The sequence below is a fragment of the Vidua macroura genome, chromosome 1, assembly GCF_024509145.1.
Source record: "Vidua macroura isolate BioBank_ID:100142 chromosome 1, ASM2450914v1, whole genome shotgun sequence".
In the NCBI taxonomy this organism is placed as follows: Eukaryota; Metazoa; Chordata; class Aves; order Passeriformes; family Viduidae; genus Vidua; species Vidua macroura.
Genome location: NC_071571.1, coordinates 142,110,626 through 142,136,796, shown reverse-complemented (window position 1 = coordinate 142,136,796; position 26,171 = coordinate 142,110,626). Strand labels below are relative to the sequence as shown.

At 45.4% G+C, this 26,171-nt stretch overlaps 1 protein-coding gene across 1 annotated transcript in view; it reads right to left on the bottom strand.

Annotated features, from left to right (window-relative positions):
* Window positions 1-23,972, bottom strand: part of ZHX2 (zinc fingers and homeoboxes 2) — a 74,016-nt gene extending 50,044 nt beyond the window's left edge. The window contains exon 1 of the mRNA XM_053987679.1: window positions 23,887-23,972. The gene's annotated coding sequence lies outside the window, so the exon portion shown is untranslated. The remainder of the gene's footprint in view (window positions 1-23,886) is intronic.
* Between the last annotated feature and the right edge of the window lie 2,199 nt (window positions 23,973-26,171).

Below are 26,171 nucleotides of genomic sequence, written 5' to 3'. Positions count from 1 at the left end.
ACAAAGGGATGGAATGAAAGTCTCCTACAGCCTGTCAGTCTTGCTGTCCCACAAATTTATCCTATCAATTTACCACCTTCACTGCACTGATGTCTGTATTGAAGATGAATTTGTTACGTGTCTGGCTACACAGGCCAGAACAGCCTGGGATGTTTTTGGAAACCAAAGTAACAGAGGTTCACTGAATGTGTGATTCCTCCAGATCTGTGCCGTATTGGAATAAAATTAAGGTTTGGATCTGCCTTAGTTTGAGAAGTGGGCCCATGGAAATCTTGTGAGGTTTTACAAGACCAAGTGCAAGATGATGCATCTGGGTCAGGGGAACCCCGGTACCAATCCAGGCTGGGGATGAACAGACCGAGAGCGGCAGTGCTGAGACGTGGGGGTGCTGCTGGATGAGAGGCTGGGCATGTTCCAGCCATGTGTGTTTGCAGCCCAGAAATACAAACAGCCTGGGTTGCATCTAAAGCCCCGTGGGCAGCAGGTTGAGGGGAGTGATTCTGCCATTCTATTCTGCTGTGGTAAGACCCCACCTGCAGGGCTGTGCCCAGCTCCAGGGCCCTCCACACAGGAAAGACATCAACCTGTTGGAGTGAGTCCAGAGGATGTCACAAAGATGATTAGAAGGATAGAGCACCTCCTCTACGAGGAAAGGATGAGTGAATTGGGATTGTTCAGCCTGGAGAAGAAAAGGCTTCAGGGTGACCTAATTGCAGCCTTCCAGTACCTGAAGAAAATTTACAGGAAAGTTGGGTCAAGAATATTTGCAAGGGCATGCAGTGCCATGACAAGGAATAATGGGTTCAAATTGAAGAAGATTAGGTTTAGGTTAGATATTATGAAGAAATTCTTTACTGTGAGGGTGGTGAGACACTGTCACAGGTTGCTCAGAGATGCTGTGCTTGCCCTGTCCTGAGAAGTGTTCAAGGTCAGGCTGCACTGAGCTCTGAGCAGCCTGGTCTAGTGGGAGCTGACCCTGCCCATGGCAGGGGAGTTGGAATGAGACAATCTTTAAGGTCCCTTCCAACCCAAACCATTCTATGATTCTACTGGAATACATCTGGAGCACCAGATACTTTTACCCCATTCATGACAGAGAACCCTACTTGGATACAACTTTCCCACTCACTACTCCAGCAGAAGCATATTTGTACCAAGGAGATAAAGTGCAATTCACATCCTGCTGTGAACACTGTTCAGGAAAATGCACTTTCACCTTTTAAAAATCAGACAAAATCAGATTTAATATAAAATGTATCTTATCCTTCCACATAACCAGCAACATGACATTAAATTTCTTCTGTCTCATGATATATTTAATAAGGGGGAGCAAACCAGACGAGTGCACACCCTTTTCTCCAGTACTACTTGTTATTCCTCCAGAACAATTCTTCAAAGCTACTGAGATCACGGTATGTTACCTCCTTTTTGAAGGATCAGATACATTGCATCAAAAAGCATGCAAGAAAAGTTCTAGGGCATGAAACCAATTTTTGCGCACTTTTATCTGGGTCAGCTTTTCTATTGATTCTGCAAATACTGTATAATTTTTTAAAGTTAAGGGTTTTTTTAGTTTAAAAAGAAGAAAAAGAGAACATCAGAACTTAAGTCAAACATCCATCTCAGCCAAGGACTGGTTTTGTTGGGTGACTCCAAATCAAAAAGGTAGATTTTTTCATAATAAAATCCGTCTAACAGTGAAAGGGCATCTGGATCAACTTCTAAATTCAGTAAATGCCCTCTTCCCATACTGCGTCTATTCTCATTAACACCATTAATACCATCTTTGCTGCTAGGTGTACAAAACTTAGCAACAGCTGACAACATCTAAGAAAGCTAACATGAAACAAACACATCAAAACCCCTCAGACACATGTTTTAGCATTAATTCCCCCCTTCCTTTCTCTGCTCCTCTGCCAGGTTTTCCTCCGTGGTTATGAACTGTTTGGCCTCCAGCTTTGCTTTATGTTGTTTCATCAACCGATGTGTGTCTTGAGGTGCTCTGAAATAGAAATAATAAGTAAGAACTGGCCTCAGGTGACATCCTGTATTAGGAGGAGATGACTTATTGCTGACATCCTGAAGATCTGTATCAACTTCATCTGTACACATATGGTAGATGGAGGAAGGACCCTTCTTGGAGGACTCCTACCAACAGGTGACAGTTAGTATGGAAAACTCAGAAAATTTGCTTACAACTTCAGATAACAGCAGAATATAATAAATAAAGTAGTGAGGAATTTCAATTAGGTTGGTGAAAATAAAGAGCTAATGAACTGTCTCTCAAGTGCTTTTCCAGAATGGAATGCTTTTACTTCTGAGATACTATTTGCATATTTTCATGCTGGTGTGATGCTGGAAACTCCACCACATTGTCCAAGAGCCTGATTATCAAATGTGCTTCTTCTGGAAGCTGGGTGTCTGCTTTGACAAAACCTTGTTTCACAGGGATCTGGGCACATGGGAACTTCCAAGTCAGAACTCAAGAGGGGTCTGACTAAGATAAGCATTTACTCCCCGGCTCTGGGACACTTGTCTGGCATGCTCAAGATCCAGAGGATTGTCTGCACAGATCCATCAACCTTTTTATACTCACTTTTCCCAGTCTGGAGAGCTTGGATGGAAAGATGAGTAATCATTTCCATCACACCCACTGTGTGACCCATACAAAACCCCCAGCCTAACTGATTTCTGATACACAAATGATTAAACCCCAACACTTTCTTGCCATGATTTTACCCCATTAAGCCTTGTCCTCATTAGGAACCTTGCCAGTCCTGCACGAGGCTGCTGGATGCTGCCTCCAGCATTGCACATCTATAACCAAAGAGCTGCAGACAAGTGAGCTGCCCTCTCTGCAGCAGGGCTGGAGGTCCCTTTGCCCAAGGATGGCCCTGCTTCCAGAACCCACCCTGCTGTACTCCATCCATGGCCCAGTGCAGTTATTAATATACTTCTAATTGCAGGAATTATTGCTCTGTTACACTATGCCTTCTCTCTTCCCCCATGCATTAACTGGTTGCTTGGAGCTTTGCAATCCTTCAAAGAAAATGCTTTGAAAAATAAGACTGAGGAGGCTCACGTTAAATTGGGAAATGAGCACGCCTTGCTGGCTACCCTGAGAAACTAGGACAGGCTTCTCTCGACCAAATCTCCAGGTACCTCTGAGGCAGCAACAGTCGGCACAATTCTTAAAATACGCATAGGCTGATTAAAGGCTGGCTTGCAGCACTCACCAGACTTGCAGCATTAGTGCAGACTTTTAAAATCAAAAAGACAGGATTTATGAAAGAAACCTTCTCCAAATGCAGGACTGCTTGCTGGACCCTCTTCCTTGCTCTCCCACCTCACAACACACCTAAAGCTCCCCTTGGGAAAGCCTGAGGTACCAAAGTGGGTATGAGCAGAGGTACCCACACCTTAGATGTCAGTCCAAATTCAAACCAGCAGCTGCTTCAGTGTTAAAGTCAGGTCGTAATCCACACTTTTCTGGGGCTCCTGACAGCCAGCCACCATCCTGCTTCATCCCTTGCTGGGAGATGCAGCACAGATGTCGGAGGGGAAAGTGGGGGGCTGAGCTGGGATGGCTGGCCAATGGATCTCCAAAATGTCAGAGGAGACAGCTGCAGAGCAGACTTTAAAACAAATATCCCTTCCCAACAGGCCACTTTCCCTGGGGGAAAGGTTTTCCCCTGTGTGCCACATCCCAGGCCCTCCCATTAATGTGCTTGCCTCACACTGAAAAAGCTTCACTAGCAGAGAGGAGCCAAGTGCTGCTGGGCCCTGCGCTCCACTCAGTGACCGATAAAAGCCAGACCAAGCAACCAGCGAGTACCTTCCCCTCCTCTGTAACAACACGGGAACGAGGGCTGCTTCCCTTCCACTGCCTTCCCCACCTTCCTCTCAAGCATCAGAGCACCCTCATGACAAAATGAATTTAATATGGTGTTTTCATCCTGCTATTAAGGATGAAGCAAAGCAAGACTAATAGTTTGGACTGACTTATGTCAGTTTAAATTAAGGCAAGGTTGCAAATCTGGCTTTGTCGCGCCCGTTACTTGACTGAGCCCACCACATCCCAGCAGTGCAAAGTGCAGACCCCAGCTGTGGCAGATGCTGCCCTGGCAGGTATCCCCCTGGATGGAACCCTGACAGGGTGTCACCCTGGCCATCGCTGCTGGCTGCCATTTCTGTGCCAGGCTCAGGGCTGTGGCACTGCAGTGCCTGTGCGAGGGGGGTGGGCTCCAGCTTCCCTCGACACCATCACCCTGCACTGACACCTCACAACCTCCAGTGTGCAATCCAGCCAGCTTACTAACACCCCTTAATTTAAATATTTAGGGCACTTTGCCACAAATGCAGATGCTTTTGTTCCTTTGCTCTTTCACGTGGACTTCAATAAACAGCTTTTGGCCACCTGTCCCACAGGGGACACTTTAGCACCTTGAACAGAGCTATCAGGCAAACAGGTTAATGGATGAATGTTAATGTACAAATATGCTGAACCTAAATGGACTCTCTCAAATGAGATTCAGAAATAGTCAGAGGTCACCAGAGAAACTGACTAGTAATGCTCAAATTTATACAGAATCATCGAATAGTTTGGGTTGAAAAGGACCTTTAATTATGTATTAATTACAATTAAAATGGATTTTAGTCCAATCCTCTGCATATACACAACCTCTCAGTGAAGGAAACATTGGCTCTAAAGGATATCCTATAAAGCAAACTAAGTAAACACCTTTAAACAAAGCTCAGCAACCCTCCAAATCCAGGCAGGGTAGTTACAGCTCTTTTTAGCCTGTACTTCATGGATCTTCACAGCAGTCTGTGGAATCAGTCATAACTTTCCCATTTGTCCTTTGCAACATTATGACAACTTCTGAATAACTGTGAAGCAGCACAGCTTCCTCAACTGGAACATTCTCCACTGTCCAAAGGCAAACTGCACAGTTTGGATTTAATTTCTATTTATATGGCTGTGTTTTCCAGATGAAATGTGTGGTCTAAGCAAAAAACACATCCAGAGTCTTCACTGCCTTCATCCAAACTCAGCCATGTGTTCTCAGATGTCCCACTGAAACAACCAGGGCCCCACCTGTGCCCCACAATCCCTAAGAGCACTCTGCCCTTCAGGAAGCTCTGCAGTGCTCTGTTGGACAACGAATAGTGCTCAGAAATTTTATTCTTCATAGGGGCTGTATTTAAAAAGATTTTCTACTGTCCTCGTTGGAGTTTCACATTTTGGATGTGTGACAAAACAGACATTGTGTGCAAGGAAATAAAAATTCTGACTGCACAAAACTACCCTAAAGCTAGAACTTCAGGACTGGATATGGACCGAATTTGGCCCTTTGAATCATATTGCTCAGATCTTCTCTGCTGCTAAAATAAAGGCAGGATTTTGTCCTGAAAGCTTCCTGTTGCTCCTCAGTTTGCAGCAGAGTTTAACTAGAGACCTGTCAAGTTTCTAGTCCGCATCTCAAAGAGCCTTGTCAAGTCATATAATCAGCAAGAAGCAGCCAGGACAGGGTTTCATTGTCAGGGAATGTAAATAAGTAACAGGCAGTGCTCTTCATCTATCTCATGTTGATGCATATAATTTTAATTAAAGCATTTATGTAAATACAGATGCAAATCAGGTTCAGTATAGCATCTGACAAATTACTATCAAAGACCTGAGGCTATTGGCAAATTATCAGCATGAGCTCTCATGATGTGAAGGTATGAAATCCAATCTTGGTCCAGACAATGTATATTTTATTTGGCTTAAATTGGCAGTAAAATACCATACTGATGCATACGAAAGAAGTTAAATAGTCTTCAGTTTGAAAAAAGAGCACTGAGGAGGCAAACCAACATCCTTGTAATTTGTCCTTTAGACAGCCTGTGTCTAGCAAGAAAAAAAATCCTTTTTGCATTTCTGCAACACCTACCAAAGAAACTCAAAGCATCTCTGAAATGTTAATTAATCCATACTCTCCCCAAGGGATATCTATTTTAAAGATGGTTATATGGAGCCTGCATTCATCTCTCATTTGCCAAAAGCTTGCAGGGGAAAAGCCACAGAGATCAAATCTGGACCTTGGCTGTGCTCCTCCACGTTCTCATCACAAGACCTCCCCTCCACAAAAATCACAAGAATCACTCACACCAAAGAGGTGTGAACCTCTTTGGCCTAGATATCACTGCCTCAAAGTAGTGTTAACTTCAAAACCTTGTTTAACTTGCAAAGACAATTACAAGACAAGAAAAATAAAGGAAAACAAATCACAAGAGAAAAACACCCACTCCCAACATTTGAAAATTGAAGGAATCTTTAGATCATACTGAAAGAATCTTATCTTTAGAAAATGAAAAGGTATGACCAAGGTAATCTTCACAGCAGTATCAGCAGCAACTTATGCTATTTCTTCCCTCCAGGTTCAATTCCATCTTTAGAGCCTTTCAAGGGAAGAGCAATTCTCCTTCATTCAGAACCACCCAGTAGGACAATGCTTAGAAAGAGGATAGCTCCTAAGGTTTTAAAGCAGACTTAACTTGATCAACATCAATTATGTTTAAGTACATGCTTAACATTTTGCCCACAATACCCTCGCACATTTCCCAGGGTATGAAATTCCCACTGGCACTGACAGAAGTGAAATCACATTTCCAATTTATTCGGAACAGATGTATTAAGTTAGTTCCTTGGAAACAATTGTTATTACTGGTGATGAAGGAGAAGGAAACACAGTAAAGTTTGGAGTTACACAGGTACATTCAGAGCGTGACAAAATGTGACATATATATGTCATATCATTACTATGACAACAGTGTTTGGAAGACGTGTAACCAGCATTTTGTAAGCATATGGTCATATACTGGCCCCTTCCTGTGCTCAAAATGAAAAACAAAACAGAGGGACAGGAGCTAAAGGCATGAAGCCACAGACTGGCCAGTTTGCATTCCTTTGCCCTGATATCAGTTACAATGACTGCACAGGGATTCAAATGCTTTGCTTATAGACATGTTTATTTGTCTTTAGCATCTTGCTTCCAAAAAACCCAAAAAAACTCCAAGAAACATATAGAAATAGCAAGTGTTGGTTTTGAACATTGGGACACCAGTGTGAATTCCTACAGTAACTGTGATTTTGTGGCTGCAGGGAGTGTGTGGAAGAGGGGAACAAGAAATGCTGATGTAATTAAGGAAATGATACTGAGGTTGCACCTCCTGTTATCTGTTGGAACAGACTAAAAGCTTTATGCTCCTGGAAATTGGACATCCCTGCTTTCTATGGCTATCAAGAGAACTGGTGCATATATATATATATGTGTGTGTGTGTGTGTGTGTGTTTGTGTGTGTGTGTGTGTGTGTGTGTGTGTGTGTGTGTGAAACTTCCTAGAGAGCAGCTAACATTTCAAGCTCTGCTTCTCCATAGCACATCTGCATCTTTAAAGGAGTACCTACTCCAGCAAAATCATTTTCTGGGTCCCCTTTTCAAGAAGAAAAAGTGGCAAATTTCACTGAAGGGGAGAGGGGTCAAGACTGTTACAAAGGATGAGACACCTCCCATACTTACTTTGGGAGAAAACCAAGCCAAAACCACAGCTTTACCATGTATTGGTTCCAAGTCAGAGTCCAAATTCCTAAAAGAGGCCAAGTTTGCCATCTTGACAATTTCTTGTTGATAATCACATCTCAGTTGACTTTTTTCTTATCTGATGACTTAATCAGGCAATTTCAACAGATTGAATGATTGCACTAGTTTTGCCAAAAGCAGTAAGTGACTTGCAACATACAAGCAAACAGATAAATAAGAGACTTGCAGGTCTGATGTGACCTCAGCTGGCAAATCCTTAGGGATTTATTTGGAAATCAGTGGTCCTATACTGTACTGAGAAGCTGAGCCACTCAGGCAGCAACTCATTACCCAGGGACATGGGTGCACCAGAGGAAAAGGAGAGGGCAGGAGGGTATGGTCCCAGCCAGGCTGTGGGAGAGATTTTAATTCCCTGCCTGAGTGTGTGTAAACCATTTTACTCTCCAGAACTTCTTTACTTAATTCTTGCAACAAAACATTTCTGTATCACACATACTGGTATGGTAAATACCCAAGAGGATACAAGGTGCTTGTATTTTAAAAATATGAGATCAAATAAGCACCAATAAACCATTCTCATTTCTGCTTCTCCAGTGAGGCTTGGAATAACCCTGAAGGCCTGAACAACCCTGTTCTTCTTGAGCAAAGAAATGTGTAACTCTAAAATGCTGGGGAGGAAGAGAAGAGCAGTATTTCATCAAAGGACCCATACTAGCAATCTAACAACATAATCTCTTGAAGGGAGCCAAGGATTAAAAGTTGGTGTGGAAAGGCACAGTAGGTAGTAAAAATACAACAGTATCCATCTTTCAAAACTCAGGGGATCTTGAAAGAGGGTGCTAGGAAGCGGGAAGGGAGTTGCTCTGCCCAAGGGGTAAAGCTGTGCCCTGTTTCCTCTGTCTGCATGTTTTTCCACCTTTTATTTTTGGATCTCGCAACATTATCCAGCACTAGATGGCACATAGCTATAATAACAGCCACCGTGCCCTGCTCCGGAGCGCAGCAGGAACACTGGAACCACCCTGCAAAGAAGGAGAGTAAGAGAGAACATGGAACATTAAATTGCATCTCTCACTTCTGTTTTACTTAGGAGGATTTGAAAACACACCTTTAAGACTTATAGGAGCTGATTTCCAGAAGCACTCCAGCAGCAGAGGAGCACCTGTGTGACCTCCAAGGCTGCACAATGGGCAGGGCTGTCGCAGCAGAGCCCGGCTGCGCAGGAGCCCAGCAGGGGCTGCAGAAAGGGCGGCTGCCCCAGCACAGGCACGCCGCGCCTCACTCAGGAATCGCGCTTCTCCCCGCGCTCGGCCAGGACAGCCCTGGCCAGGAGTCAGCTCCTGGCAGGAGTCTGTAGTGTAGGCACAGCTTAACCCCGAGCTATTTTCAGCAGAAGGCAGGATGCAAGCTAACTTCCCAGTATACAGTACAGCCTGTGTCATAATGCAAAATTCAGCCTTTGTGCCTTGCCACACAGAGCTGCTCCGTGCACTGGAGGTAGGGACCATCAGATGCTCTCAAGTAAGATGCTGATGCCATGAAATAAATGGTTTTATAAACGTCCCAACAGGACAGTTTTCATTGATACACAAACTCTAGATGAGTGCTGTTTTGGGCCCCATGACAACAGGTCAGTGCAGAAGGACCCACCTATACAAGCAGGGCAGCCAAAAGGCCAATTTGCAGTCCTTAAGCCCAGGCAAGCACAATGCATAAACAGCATCACTGGATAAAATGTGGAACTAACACATTTAAAAGGAGATTAAACTCTTCTGAAAAGGCCGGGTTTAGCAGTTGTCCCAGGACAGCCTTATCACAGACTCAACCAGTAGCCATTTCACGTGGCTGGCTGACCTGTTCCCCTCTTTCTGCCCATGAACTGGTTTTGCCCTTTCATCTCTTAATTTTAGGCCTGGATAACATTTTCCTGTGTCAGAATTTACTATAACCCAAAGCGGCTGCTGGCTGGAGTACCCAATCTAAATACACATGAAAACTTAAAAAGTAACACTTCCAACCCTGTGTATCACCCCTGAGGACACAGGCAAACACAGATATAGCTAATCAACAACTGGTTTCTGCTAAAAATGCTAGAGACCAGCAAGTCCAAATGAATTCCCACTACCCCATGAATCACTTAGATGCCAAGATATCACTTCAAAGGCTAGACTTTAGAAACCATAAGCCTGAACAATCATTTTTTATCTTGACATGACTACATTGCCAGAAAAAGAATTATGATTTGTAGCATCTTCTAAAGCACAGTCCAGTTCTCAGTCCGAAAGTGCTGAAATCAGGAATTTGCCCAAGACTGCAAATACATGCTTTCTTCTTGGAAACATAGCTCACAGCTGAGGAGCAGGCAGGAGATACATCTGGAATTTCTCTGCTGCCAGCCACTGTTTTAGTTCATGTTATGATACCAAGAACTGAAAGTTGTTTCTACTGAGAACCCCTCTTTCTTCCAGTTATTTCAAAGGATACAGTGAGTTTCTATGTTAATTGAAGTGTTAATTATCACTATGTTTTCCCACATAATTGATACTTGATAATCGATGTCTTTGGCACTGGTAAGACATGGCCCCCAATATTTTCAATTACACTGATCCTCCCTCCCCTCAGGAAAAGAGATTTTACATCTCTTACCTGTGATTCAGCCTCAAACTCAGAGCTGGAGGAATCGTGTCTGTTTTGGATGGCAGACTCCTCCTAACGACCAAGGAAAAGGTGAGGAAAAGGCTCCCAACACTTAGGTGGAGCTTTGTACCCATGCTGAGAGGCATACCTTTGTTGAGGAAGGGAGCAGCTCTACAAAAGGAGAGGTAATGACACCCACTGGTAACTAAAAATCAACAATGATCTGCTCTGCAGCCTTCACTGCAGCTGTCTCCAGAAGAGCTGCACCAGCCAACAGTCAGAGACTCACTTCTTGCATCTACACATTTTCCAGCTTTTGGAGGAATTGCCTCAATAAAGAGTCACAAAAGAAGCTTTAGATCTGGATGTTATTCTTGTAGCAGTAGAATCCCAGAAGTCTTCCCCAAAGACACTTGTGTTACTTTTGAGGGCAAAAGCAGATGGCATTCAGTACACTGCTGGAATATTCCTGGAGATCAGTGTGACAAGGGAGTCCCACCAGCACCTAACGAAATCATACAGGGCACAGCATGACCACTGAGTTGTGTCCACCACGTTCACCTTGCTACAGCAGTGTGAAAAACACTAACTTAAACGTTGTTTCAGTTGAAGGGCTTTGAATTTCTAGCCTGGGTCTGCCCTAACTTTGCTCCAGAAATTGAAAGGAATGTCTCCAGGAGAGAAACCAAGCAATTTGATATAATGTGGAATGAAATATTCACACTCTGTAAGAAATAACAGGAAAGTTGTACCAGAGAATGCTTCTGATATGGATTTATTTTGCTGCTTGGCTCCACTTTAGCACCACCTGCAACCCTAGAAGCTCAAAGAGTATTAAAGGCTGGTCATTCCTGACACACCCTGTATCTTCCAGACACAGAGGACCTTTTTTACTCTGAAGGCCAGCTGCATAAGGGAAAGATGTTAAACATTGTACAAACTGGTCCTCATTCCTGGAGACATACCTGTTCTCTTTAAAGCATATCTCCCTACTTTACCAAAAAATGCCTCCCACATGTATTTACACCAGTGTTGGCTCTGCAGATGTCTGTGGGAAAGAAATAGAGATTTTAATCTGTCTGGTGAACCACCAGCTCAGCTGCAGTTGGGATTCAGTGGACAGACTCTTTATTGCTGGTGGACTTAAAACTACGAGATGAACACAGTTTTATCTCCAAAATCTGGACAGAGGGGTAAAATAGCTTCCCTGCTGTTTCTTGGTACCAGAGAGAACTAAAACAACTGGATCCTTCCCAGGGAATTCACTACTTACTGCTCATCTCTGCCATCATGCAGGAGCTGTTTGGAAGGGACAGGAATGACTTGTAGCAAAGGCTTCAGATGAGGCTTAGTGACTGTCCCCCTCTTTCACACTAATCACACTTCAATTAAAAGGATCACTACAGTTTTGGGCAAAATGTTTCCATCCTCTGCTGGCTTTCTATTGCTTGGCTCCAGGTAAAATGTTCAACTTTTGTGCCTCAGTTTCCCCAATACTTAAACAGGAGTAATAAAACCTCTCCTGGAGGTATCAATTGGTGGTTGTATAAGAGGTTGCAAAGGAAAGCACTACAAGAACCAGCGATCATCAATAAAGTACCCAACACTGCCACCAATGCTTCAGCAAACCACCAGCCCACTTGACCCCTAGAGCCAGATGCGCAACACTAGCTCAGAAAGCCAAAAACCAGGAAGAAGCTGCCAGGTTCTTCATATTCATGAGCTTTTTAATAAAGCTCAACAAAATTTGGAGTCGTGTTCTCTGCTGTTGCACTTGCCCTTTTGCACAGCGAGAAAGTCATAAATATTTCAGGGGAAGAGTCCAGAAAATTTGCAAGACTGGTCCTAGCCTTTTACAGCATTAATGAGCAGGCCATTAATACTTAATGAAGCAGCTGCTGGTGATCTCAGAGGTAAAGGCAAGAGGAGAACAGTCGCATTTGCCCATTCACTACAATGTGATAACATGAAGGAATGGCTTGAACCTTCTATCAAATTCTCCCCATCACAGCAAGACCCAGCAGCTGATCAGAGGACTTCCAGCAGAACCACACACAACCCCCTGCCCCACTGCTGTCATCCAGCAAGGATGGAGGCTGCTGGAAGTGGTCTGAACCAACTGTCCTGATGCTCTGTGCACATCTGAGGGACTGCAAAGGTTTCAGTGATGTGTCTTAAATACAAGACTAATTTCTAAACAATCAGGTAGGACCAAGTAATGCCTATGTGCAGGTGTGTGTGGGCACTCCATAGCCACACATATGTAAAAATGCCAATAGAAAGAGAGGCATTTGAGGCCTTTTAAAAATCTCAACTGTTTGTTCAAAGCTGCACTTTGAAGGCCAAATTCCCAATACAACTCAGCAGCCATCTTCAAAGAACAACTTCTGATTTCAGCCTCAGATGCAGCAAGAACTTTGGTGAAAAGGTATTTTTGCTGTACTTACTCTTTTGTGTACCTGAACTGACATCCCTTGGCTGTATCTTTGTAGACAGGAAAGCACCTTGCAGACAAGAAGTCACTTTTTGGCAACTCTGCTTGCCAGGAACTTTACCAAGGAAGGGCACCACTGGCCAGGTTGCTGAGTGCAACTGCAGTCCTGCAGCCCTTTTGTTTTGCCCCTCAAAATAAAAGGGCATGGCAAGAAGAATTGGGTAAAAGTTTGGACGCTGCCAAACTCTAATTTCCTTCATTTTATCCCTGCCAGTATCACTGATTTTTAAAGGATTACTGAGGTTTGTTTCCATCTTCCTCCACATTCATGTGTATGTGGGTCTATCAATCCCCGCACAGTAACTTCCTAGTGGTCTAATGAAAACAGGGAAGTTGTGGAGAGACCCTCCATCGTTTGTGCTCGGGAGAGTGGCCAGTGTGACCCAGTGCACGCAGGAATTCAACACCACGAATCAAACACACTAAAAGCGGTTTGTGTCAGTCCTGCTGACCCCAGGAATAATCAGTCTCCTGGATTTCAGCTCACATCACATCTGTCTTGTCACAGATTAAGCCTTTTCTGTGGTTTTCTAATGGGGTCTGCACAAAAAGCGAGGATTGATAGCAGAGAGGCTCCCTGAAGCCCCCCAGATGGATAGGGACAGCCAGACCCACCTTCTTCAACAGCAAACTGAGCTGGGTTGCCATGCAATCTGAGTATCTCCCTTTTATGTAAGTGTCCTTAGCACAGAGTGCAGAAGTTCATCTGTTCCAGCCGTTCAGGACTGGCAGTCAAGAGCTTTGCATTCAAATGGAAGAGAAAAAGGAAAAGAAAAGCTTAATCTCAAAGTTACAGTCTTAATTCCACCCTCCAAACCAGAGATGTTTTAGTAGTGCAGGAGTCAAAGGCAACTGCAGCACGGGACCCTTTGTTAAATAATTTACTACAATTTGCCTAATCTATCCTTCAGGTTCTCACTGAAGAGACAAAAAATATCCCCATCAACACCCCACTCTCACCTAAGCAATGAGCTTCCTACAGCACCTCCTGGGATAATCCTCTACTTTTTAACAAAACTGGTCCTTGACTTTTCTCACCTTCAAACATGACTCTGCCTGCTGCTCTCAATGCAGATCAAAGGCGACCTTAGTAGATCCTTACTGTGCTAAGACATAAAATAAATTTATTAAGTTAAATTTCAAGTAATGACGTTATTCTGTAATTTTACTAAAAACTATCATTTGCCAAACATTCTCTGGAAAATAATTACTACTCAGACTTAATAATAAAGTACATAATTAGCAATTAATGTATACTGCATTTTTTTTAAATCTATAGCATGTAATGCTCCCTCATGCTTTGAGTGGGGAGTGTCTTAAAGTGATCATAAACACTGATTTAAAGACTTTAATACCTTGAACTAATTTAAATCATATTAAGGATGACACGTCACATAGGAAGAACCCTACCGAATTCAGATGTGTGTTGGGCTGCTCCTCACTCACACCATCTATTTTGCATAATTTAAGAACAAGTATTTTAAAATAGCAGACAAGTAAAAAAAAAAAAAACTTTAATGACCAGAAAAACCTACCCAGCCTCAAATGTTTCTTAATCAACTTCCTGTTAGCTGCCTGTTTCATTTAAAAAAGAAGGAAAAAAAAAAGTTGACATTTTACCTTTTCCTCCAGCAAAACTTTAATGCTAGCTATGTGTTACATTTTCTGTTTCCAATCCTTTGAGAAGTTATTTTTTACTGATTTTACAAGACAGCAAAGGGACATGGGCCATTCATGCACTAGCCAAAATTTTGTCAAACTGCAACCCCAAACAAGCAAAGTGGCCACAGCAGAAGCTGAAGAATATTCCAAATTGAGTATATGTCAGCTGCAAAGACCAATACTAAAGGGTTGCAAATCACAGTCCTTTTCCACTGCTGTGCAGACCAGCAATCACAAATTTGAGCAGGAGAAGGGTGTCTCAGCCAACCTGTGCCAGAAGCTCAGTGTGGAACTCATCTGGGAGATGCTGCAGCAGGGCCTAGATACACAAGCCAAGCAGTGACCTTGCAACACACAGTAGCAGCCTCCACCCTGAGACTCAGTAAAAGGATCAGGACAAGAGAGAAGGAACAAATAAAACCCCTACTTACACAGGGATGAGCAAAATACAGGCAGATTAAAAAAAATAACTAAAGCATGTTAGATGAAAACATGAACCAGTGAAAGTGGTTCTATGTTTGTGCCAGTGAGAGGCAAATAGGAAAGGATGCCTTGAGTTCAAGGCAGATAACTGAAAAATACAATCAAATTCCTACCGTGGCTGCAGAAATTAATACAGAGAGGAAACTCAGGTATGAATTCAGGTTTCCTGTGCAAATACACTAATCAAAATGCATCAAACTACAACTCACACCACTCCACACAACTCATCTCAAAGCTAAAAGCATGGCAGAGCCCAGGTGATAATTCCCATCCCTCTTGCTGTCTGCTACCATCTGTAAGTAAAGCAGCCTGCAAACAGCCACAAGTCCTTTGCCACACAGTACTGCATACCATTTACATCACCACCAATTCTGGGATGCAGCTTGTGTTAAATACCCAGAATCTCTTTGCAAAGTGCCTTGCACATTTTTCCCATTCAATAGCACATTTCAAAGCAGATCCCTGTCTCCATCAAACACCACAACAGCACTTTGCCCACAGATGGAAAGGTACTCTCCTTGTCCTGTGAGCACCCTGCCACAGCAAGCTCCTTGTTGGGATGGGAATGGAGCTCTCCAAAAAATGTCAGGGTGGGAAAAGACTGGTAAGGGAAGAGGTGAAGGAAGAGGGTATCACAAAGAAATTAAAAATGCAAACCATGTGCTCAACAATGATCTTCCTCCTGAATTGAGCACAGGGTGCAGACAGGGATTTGTGTACATTATTTTTTAATCTAGAAGAACCTTATATTTAAGTCCCTCAGAATTTTTGTGGGAGATTTGTAGAGGGCTCAGCACAGAACCGGAGCCAGCTGGCAAAGGGTGTTTGGTGCCTGCTCACCCTTTGCACCCTAGAGCAGTAGACCCTGAGGATGAAAGCACTCACCCTTGAGCACTTTGTGGTGAGAACAAGACCATTCACTGCTCACCAAGAGGCAAGAACAGCAAGGAAAAAGCAGTTCAGATTTCAGGAGATTAACTTTAAATCCACCAACTCCGTGCTCTGATTTGCTGCTGGAGAAGAGATGGGGCTGGAGCTAAGATCATTCCTATGTACAAGCTCTTTTCAGCATAAATAATATACTGTGACACTCCTCTCCTGACTTGGACATGTACCGAGTGCTCGCACGCTCTCCTGGATCATCACACAGAGGGTAAACACATAAAAATAAGGTTGATAAGGCTAAGATCCAGGATAAGAGGACAAACAAACAGAATCCAAGGCACTTCAAGTATATTTAGGGTTGAAAGCAAAATCCTTCAGAGAGCTAAGATTTTTTTTTCCCTTTATCTGATTAAGTGCAGCTCTTGAAACTTGTGTTTGCCTTGAGCAGTATTTCCCAAACCACCTCACTCCCCTGACATCACCAAGGTAAACAGACAAGATGCCAACAGATACTCAGAGGAGGGGCATCCTGTGCAAACTATTTTAGCAATAGTGAAATTGTGAGGATGCTCTAAAGGGACACCAATTTAAAAGTAGTAAAGAAAACAGTTCACTCCAAACACATCATTCTTTCTTGTCACTCCAATTGTTTTAAAACACATGTAGAGCCAACTCCTCTCTTATGCTGAAGAATCCTGGACAGGCAGAGAGAAGTAGAGGCTTCTTTAGGCAGCACTTTACTCTGAATTTATTCATCACCATTTATACTCTGAATTTATTCATCATAATTTACACCTGGAAGCTTCCTACCTGCCATAGTTGGGCAAAATCCTGCAGGTCCTCAGTGGCCACCAGCCACTGTCCTCAGCAGCCTGGCATGGGCACGATGCATTTGCCAACTCTTCCATGCAGCAACCCCTGGCACTTTCCCTGGTTTGAAAACCCCACATGAGACTTTTTCAGCATCATCAGCCAGCTTTTTCAGCTGGTTTCTCAAAGAGAACTAAACCTAGCCCTCAAAAAGGTCACACAGTGGAGCTGATAGCTTCCTGGCAAGATACTTGTACCCGAGTACAGGTTGGGAGGACCTGTGCCTTAGGTTAAAGCCCGGGTAAAGGGGCTACTGTCTTTCAAAACAAAACAAAACAAAACAAAACAAAAAAAAAAAAAAGGATGTGAGGCCCTAAGACACGAGAAACAGATCCCAAAAATCTGCAACTGCAAGGTCATGACTCCTGGTCTCCTGGTACTGTATTTATTACTTGATGGTAATAAAGCAGCATCATAATGGTGACAGGCTGCAAGAGATCACATGGGGATGCCAGACATGAGTGATAAAGGACTCTGTAACTACCTTTGGCTGAGCAAAAGGAGGGCACTGGTGTACGGGTTCCATGGGTGGGAGCAGTGACAGTCATGTGGACTTCCAGCCAGGCAGCCAAGTGCTCTCCCTGGGAGGGAGCTGAGCACTCAAACAACTTCCTGGCCTTTCAATCACATGGAAATTAACACTCTTCACAGAAGATGAGGAAAGGGAATCTCTTTGGAAAAATGCAGAAAAAAACAACTTCAGGGGAAATGAGGATTCTTTGGGATAACCCCATCTTCCACAATTTTCAAGAAAGCTTCCAAAGCCCGGAAGACAACTACCAAAGCCTTTAACAGCAGTGTGCTCCCAGCATATCATTTAAGTAAATCAGTTTCTGGAGAGACAAAAGACAAGGAAAAATTCCCTGTGGTGCCTGACGGTTTGTGCTCAAGAGGATGCTGAAAAAAAATACTCCACAACAAGACATATTTGCTTTTGAGGTAGGTGGTAGGAAGAGGGGAGGGGAAGGAATATCCCCAGAAACACTTGAGGCCAGAACCATCAAGACTTTCCTTCATTTTGTGTGAAAGTGAATCAGCAGTGCTCTGCCAGCCCGGCAGCAAAGTGTGGAGATGCTGCCGCTGTCTGCTTCGTGCTGGCTTTCACTGGCATGAGGGGAGGCAAAAACCTCCCTGCACCACTTCCCAGGCCACCATCCCGGCACACTGAAATTCTACAAAACTTAACTGCTTCCAACTGGTATCCTCTTGGACTTTTGTCTTGCTAGTAGGATTTAAGAGAAAGAACAAGTATTTTCCCACTTCTGCTATCTACGTGAAGTGCAACATAAAGTAACTGAAGCTAATAAACATGAAATTAGGTTGAGAAACTTAAAAAATATATGTCCAAAACTTAGAGTGAGAAAAGGGAACACATACAAGAAAGGCAACAGAAGGGGCACGGAGATCTTGAGACATACTGGTATTTTATTAAATTCCTCTGAGAATGCCTTCAGCAGCAGCCCAGAACCTGCTTTTTTGGGTGGTATTCAAAAAAAAAAAAAACAAACCAAAAAAACAAAAACCAACCAACCAAACCACAAATAACAAGATTCTACTTGAAAAGAAAGGAGCCACATTCTTCACTATACAGTTTTGCTCACAGGAGTTCTTCCTCCACTCTACTTCCTCCATCAAACTGGACAAGAGGCTAAGTAATACTGAATCTGAGGCTTCCTTAGTTATGGTCACTGACTCAAAAGAAGCAAGAAAATCTCTCTCCATTTGTCTGCGGGTGGAGGGGGTTTTGTTTATTTTAAGCTCCGGTGAATGAAATATGCAGTTTTAGCACTTATTAAAAATTATGGGAACAACATACAATCAACTACAAAAGAGAAGCCAAAACAAACAGGTAATTTGAGGTTGCAAGTTTAAAAAAATATTTAGTATTTAAGAGGGGAAATAAGGTCAGGACAGGAAGAATGGGGAGGAAAAAAGAGAAGGAAAATCCAAGATTTCAGGCCTCTAATAGGCTCAATAAATAAATGAAAAGCAGTGCAAGATGTTCCCATCCCACCCAAACCACTACTCACATGAAATTAATCGTCCCCTCCACCAGTGCCAACTGGGACCACACTGCAAATCACAGCATCAAAATGCTACATATTAAAAGCTGACACTAAAGATTTATATCTCTACATGTCACTTAATAAAAGAGGGAGAGAAGTAGAGGGCTGTTTCTCTGCAAAGCCAAAGCTAAGGGTTTGCTAAGTGGAGTAACACAAGGCAAGTAGCTTTGCTTTTCGTCTTGCAACATTTTTCCAGGAAAGAAGACGAATTTCAGGCTGTGGAAGTTTACCAAGTGAACTGAAAGCCACCATTGAGGAAACTCTGTGACTTGCACAGAGCTATTTGCATTTGCCAGGATGTGCCCATTCCTGCGATCCAAAGCCTCCACTGCCTGCACCTGCAGGAGGGGCTGCACTCCAGCAGTAACAAGGGTTTCCCAGAGTGCACACCCAGAGCTGTACAAGCACATGACAGCAGGCATGTCTGCATGGGCACATCTCACATCAGGTCTGTACCACCAAAGCTTGCCGTGCGTGAACGGGCTGTTACACCAGCAAAGGGACATTACTGCCAGTGTCACATACAGAGACAGGGCTGGGACGATAAACCCACCATCAGCACATTCACCCAAGGAGAAAGTTCTTGATGTGCTTGTGGGATGCTGACCAGACCAAAGCACGTGGTACCCTGCCTAATGAGATATTAAACATACACAGTCTCACTTGTTACCAAAGCCTGTAGCGATGGCGATGGTTTTAAACTCAAAGAGTGTAGGTTTAGATTGGACATCAGGAAACAATTTAAAGATCCCTTTCAACCCTCAGGCTGGGCAATTCCAGACAAAGGCAGCACGAGGCAGAGGCCTACAGAACTTCAGAGTTTTTGAACCATGCAGACAGAAACTGCATCCAAGGCTGAGCCTGGACCGTTTACCCTGTAGTCTGTGTGGGTGGGAGTTGTGGAGATCTGCAAATTCCTCCCAATAAGCCTATAATAGTTTGAGAGGCAAGCAAGTGGTGAGCAGGCTCCAGTTTGCTAGATCAGGTCCCTGCTGGACAACAGCGTGGAGAAGATACAAACTGCATATGGTGCTGGAAAGGCTTATTCTCAGAGCAAAGCTGAATCCCCTGCCCCTGCCCTGCTTTCAGCACCCAGCATGTGCCCTTGCCCCCAGCCAATTCACAAAAGGTCAAAACTCGCTGCAAGCTCACCCCCTGCACTCCTGATGTGCGATTTCTAACCATGCAGGTGTTCCAGATCACATTCTTCCCCATTTGCTTCCCAACCCTTCCTCCCCTGTCTCCCCTCCAGAGGGCAAATGCTTCCCTCTGCCAAACACTCATGAGCCTTCCCACCACCAGCCCCACGCAGAGCACTGCCCACTGCAGGCCACATGCAGCCTCATCCAAAAATTCAAGGAGATGTTGCACCGTAATCCACCACCTCAGCTATCAGAATCTCCCTGGATGACTTTTTTGAAGTCCCCTCCTAGCTGCCAACACCTAAACCTTCTCTCCTTGCCTGTGTCGTTGTCTCTCTGCTCACTAACAAAACCAAGCCATCTGAGCCTTCTGCAGTGCTAAATACACAAAATCATTTCACACCTCTCCCTCAGTTTCACCAGCAGACTCACAATACTGGTCATTCTACATAAACTCAGCTTATGGAAAATTCAATTTTCACTGTAGGAACTGGTTTGGGGTCCCACAGTTCCGAAAAAAAGCTTGTCAAATGCAGTCTTATTTTCAAACTCCCAACATTTTTACAACAATTCCAAGTGCTAATTTTTAAAACCAAAACAAACAACCAAAAAAACCCTCTGCCTTGCAAAGGCATGGTGGTTCTGGGGAGAGGGCTGGCTTGGTGATTTCTGAACTGTCTCTGGAAAGCAAGGCTGGAATTGAACACTGTTCCCTTCATCTTCCTAGCACCCAACTTATTTTATTTCCATTTTGCTGCACCTTCACAAACCAAACTCTCAAATATTACCCCATATGAAAAGTACTTAAATCATTCTGGAAATCAGCAGCTCTTTCAGCTTTTCAGAAAACATCCCAACTTATTGCTACCCTGGGACTGAACTGTATCATTACATCCTGTAAACTTCAGATCTATTTTTGCAGGATTGATAAAATAAACTAACCACAAATATTAGTTCTAGCTGATGTGACACATGTAAACACACCCTGACAGAAGACCAGCAATAATCATAATGGCTTTAAGTTAAAGCCTTTATAGATTATTTTAGTGCCAACTTTTGTTTAGTACTTACTTTCTGTATGAACAAATAGCATCATGTAGATGCTTTAACCTTTAGGGAAAGTAACCTTTAGGGAAAGAACACACTTGCTGAATTACCCTCACAACTGAAACAAAGTCAAACTACAATTACACTTCATGTGAAATGTAAATGCAGCTTTACCTGACAGCCATGCTGAAATCTCAGGGAATTCAGCTGTGACACTGCATGTCTCTGAACAAATTCTAATTAAAATACTCTAGTTATTTTCAGTGGACTCCTTAAGTGGACACAAAAAAAAATAATTTAGACATGGATCAAAACATCCTAACCAGAAGACACTCCAAATAGCATTTCTGAGGATCATCCAAGTTAGGGCAAAACAAAAAGAAATAAAACCTGAAGATGTCACGCATGCAAATACAGTGATGTCACGTCTGGCATTAAAATCTTTGTCTTTTACGAGGATCAGCAAAACCTGCTGTGCTCTCATTCCAGCCTGGAGCAGTTTGAAACTGGTTTGAAAATGCAAAAAGAAGCCAGTAACTTTACTGTATTTAATGTTGGCTTTTTTTGACTTTTAATAAAAAACACAATAAAACTTCCCCCTCCCCACAAGAAAAAACACTACAAACTTGGGCTGTTTCATATAATGGACTATTCATTCTACAGATATTGACTAGAAATTGCTGATTTTAACTAGAGTAAAAAAGGAAAAAAGTGGAATTTTGAGAGAAAGAGATTGGAAGGAGCGTGCTACTTTCAAACACTGACAGCAGGAAGAGTCCTGTGTGACAAAACTCTGACAGCTGAACTCTTGGGGTGGACAGACAGGAAAAATGTCATTTTACAAAGGCGAGTAATCACAAGGTCTTTGGGCTGATGACTGAGCTATAAACACCTATCCAGGCTTTTTGGCACTTAGTTTATCACGGATACAAGAAGAGAGGACAAATATGGGAGAACTCTCTCGGCCACTGCTTTCTGTAGAAGCTTGAGGGGATAAACATGCTTATGGGGCCAAAGTAAAATAAGGACCAGCCAATTCTTAGCATTTACATTCTTCCCAACTGCTGGCCAGTACCTAGCTCTCCCTAATCCAGAAATCAATCTGCACTTCTGTTTCAAAGAACTGCTGAGTTCATACAACATCCTGAAGCCACATCTACATTAGAAAGGCTTCACCGCTACAGAAGTATATTATCCTGGCAAAGCACTCTGGTCACAGATTCCTCTTAAACAATACTATTGCTCATCTACTGGTCTAATAAAACCACGGCAGCACACACCACTCCTAATACACATGCCATTTCCCAGTAAGGCTGCATGAATGAGGTCTCTGCTAGAGACATCAGACGTCCTCTAGTTACATCTGTGCCTTCACGACCCAGCCCCGGCCAGGAGGGAAAAACCGCGCACAAAGTTTAATCTGTAGTTTAAAAATAAAAGGCACCTCATTGACAGCCTTGTGCTGTGACCCTGCGCTGTCAGCCGTGCAGCTTCTCACGGCAATGTACACTCTGCCACTCTCGCCCGCTGCTCCCCGCGCTGCTGCTGCGGGACCCGGCAGGCAGGAGCTGCTGATGCCCAGCAATCCTGATCACCAGGTTCTCTTCCCACCCAGCCAGGAGTCCTGCTCTTCCTTCCCATTCCTACTTCTTCGGATGTTTTCTCCCCTTTTGCTCTCCACCTTCCAATCCAAAACTTTTGCTGAGTTCCCCTGCACGGCAGGACCCTCGCAAGTTCACAGGGTTTCCAAGGAGCACCTGCCCCAAGAAAGGATGGGGAGCCGCCATCGGAGAGGTGCTTGGGCAGCCAAGGGGGAGGAAATCAGAGCCATGCTCCGCCTCCCCGGCCGTCTCCCTCCGGAGGGATTCTCAGGCTCTGAACTAACCGAAGTGCTCAGGAAAGAGCTGGGTATACGGATACCCCAAAGTCACACACAGGTACTTCCCTGTATAATTTCCAAGTTATATTCCTAGCAAAGGGGCGGGGGGGGGGGGGGGGGGGGAAGAATCAGTATCCTTCCCTGTCGCCTTCATCCCAGAGGGAGAGAGAGAAGGGGGGAAAAAAAAGAAGACGGTTCTATGATGTCTTTGGAAATAGGCTAAAACAAACGGGAAAGTCACCCCTCATTTAAGGAAAAAAAAAAGTGGATGCAACGTGACAAAGCCCGAATTTCCCCACGTCTCCTGATTCTGGACAAAATAAAATGCCACGGGAAGGCAGAGCCTTTCGCCGAGGGTGGAGGAGGGATGGAGCGGGGCGCCCGGCTCTGCCCCGCCGCGGTCCCGGCTCGGTGCCGCCGCTCCGCCTCGCCGCTCCCCGCAGTTACCGGCAGCGAGACCCGCGCCACGACCACGGCGTCACGAGTGGGAGGGGGGCTGCCAAAGAGGGGAGGGAGGGCAGGAGGAAGGAAAAAACATCAAAAATTAAAGCAGAAGAAACCACTGCCAAGTGCGGCCGCGGGCGCGGAGCCACGCGCGGCGGCGGCGCCGGGCCCCTCCCGCGCCCCGGGGCGGCTCTGCCCCCCCGGCCCGGGAGACCGCGGCTCCTCGTCAGGGACCGCGCTGACAAAATCCCCTGCTCGCCTCTACGTAACGCCCTGTCGAAAGCGGACGCCATATTTTGTGTTGCTGATGTCGACATAGACAAACGTAGACATGTTTCACCCCCCCCTCCTGCTTTTCCCCCTTCACCCAAACTTGCGATCGGGAGGCGGCGGGGAGCGGGAAAAGGGCGAGGGGAGAGAGGCTGCATGGCCAAAAATGAAAATGTAGCTAAAATAATTAAGAGCCCACCCCGAACAATCCTCCCGGCTCCCACCCCCGGCAGTCTCCCCCGCCCTCCCCCCCACCTCCCGGCCCCCGCCGAAGTCCAGGGAACCGGACAGTTTCTGGCAGGAGGAAAAGTTGGGTGCGAGCGGTCGGGGCGGGAGCGCCGGCGAGCGTCCGTGCGCAGGGAGGGGGCGGCTGGGGAGCGCCTCGCACCGGGGGAGGGGGCCCCGCCTGGGAAGTTTCCTACCTGCGCCCAGGGCGGCGGCACCGACTGTCCCGGGCGGAGCGGCACCGGGGCTCCGCTCCGCGCCGCTCCGCTCCGTGCGCCGCCCGCGGCCGCGGGACCCCGCGCCCCCCGCCCCCGCCGCGCCGGCCCGCGGGGAACACGCGCGCCCCGCCACGCGCGCACGCACCGGCCCTGCCCCGCCGCGGAAAAAAAAAAAAAAAAAAAAAAAAAAAAAAAAAAAAAAAAGGGGGGAGAAAAAAAAAAAGGGAAAAAAAAAGGAGAAAAAAAAAAAAGAGCCCTCGATCGGCGGGGATCTACGCCAAACCCCACATGATCTCTGACGTCAGCCTGCGTATTTGCATACGATACCACCGCCGGCGCGGCCGCCGGGGTCCCTCGGCGCGGCGGAAAGTTGCGCGCGGGGCCGCGCCCCCCCCACCGCCCGCCCGGCCCGGCCGCGCCTCCCGCGCCTCAGCACCACCAATCCTCCACGCACCCCCTGCCCCGAGCGTGGGCTCCGCCGGGCGCTCCGCTGCCCCTGTGGTGACACCGCCGGCCCGTGCCCGGCCCGGCCGGTGGCATCGCTGGTCCCCGTCGCGCTCCCCTTCCCGCTCCACGGGCGGAACCACGCGGAGCCTCCCGATCGTCCAGGTGGAGCCGGGGATCGCAGCGGGGCACCCCCCGCCCCGCCGCAGCCCCGGGCGGTGCGAGCGGTGGCGACGCCGAGGGCGATATGGACCCTTGGTAGAGGGGCTGGGAGTGAGGACCCTCGGACCAGTATCCCGTGGGCTGGACCTCCCCGTGTGGGGATGGCAGCCGCTGGACCCTCGTCCCTCGTTCTAGGACGTGGGGACGGGACCAGCATCTCTGCATCGCATCCCTGCTGTAGAGTCGGCGGGGGCTGACCCCCGCTGTGGGCACGGCGACTGGATCCTGAGGGTCTGGATGTGGCTGTGCCGTTGCCGTGGACTGCCCCTCGGAAGCGGGGCAGATTACCTGGGGAGGTGGGGGGCACTTCGTCTTCGGCTTGTGATACAGGTTTTCCAAGCCACAGTCTTTTGGGTGGGTTTCAGGCAGTGTGTTTTTTTTTTTTTTTTTTTTTTTTTTTTTTTTTTTTTTTTGTTTTGTTGCTTTGAAGAAGGTGGTGTGTATTTCCAAGGGATGCTACCGCAATCTCTGCTTCTCTGCTGCAACGCAGGAATCTTTTCCCCAATTTAAAACTGCCGTTGAACTCTTTGCCTTTCTTCCAAAGAGATGTAGACAGATAGGACCCAGGCTATTTTCTGTTTACTTCAATTAATTCATTAAAAGAAATAATTTACCGGTTGTATCTTGCTGCTAGATTGCAGATCTTCCAACAAGTCCTGGCTAATAAGACTTAAGAGTAGCATAATCTCACTGTAACTTCAGGGATGTGCTATCTAGACGTCGTATCTTTGATTAGATTCCATTGGATTAATCTTTTAATTATATACTACAGGCTTTAAATCTCGGCTTGCTTCGGCTGTCACCCTGCCCCATGTCACCAGCAGGTTGGCCAGGCTGCAGCCCTTAACCCAGCTGAGTAACTTCTCTGGGCATCGTTTTGTTTCCCTTCCCCGTGTAGGGCTGGGGACTGGGGATGGCTCGTGTTTGAGTGTCAGACGAGGAGCTCTAAGTTACTGCAACTGAATAATCGCAGAACGTAAATATGTCAAAGCAGTGTCAAGAGATTTCTTTGCAGGGATACCCTTATCTGAGTAGGCGTGTTTTTGACTGCCTGACTGAGTATAGTCTCTCTCTGTAAGTATTTGATAAGAGGATGGATTCTTTCCTTGCTGCCACCAGCCCCGAGATTCCTGCTAACTTCACTTTCCAGATGGAGGCTGTTGGGCAGGGACAAACTTGAGCATACTCTCTGCACTTGTTAGGGACACGGAAGATGCCCCTTAAAGCTTGCCGATGCTCATCAAACTCTGGTGTTCATTCTGAAAGCTGTTGGTGGTTTTGATATTTTTTAATGGAATTTTCTTTCTCTTTTAAATTTTACTGAATATATTGTGTTTAACTCTTCGGTAGCTGTCCAGCCCTGAAAATGTTTCTGATTTTTTAATACTTGGGTGCAAAAAAAAAAGTTATTTTAGGGCGCAAAGATTTTCCTCCAGGATACACATTTTTTTTACTGTCTTTAATTCCTTTTCTATGATCTAGAAAAAGAGATAAGCCGAAGTGTTTTAGTAAGACTACTATACTTTTGAGTATAAAATGTTCTTGAAAGGGTAGATTAATGGAAAAACAGGTGAAAAATCATCTTCTTGCTGTTGTCC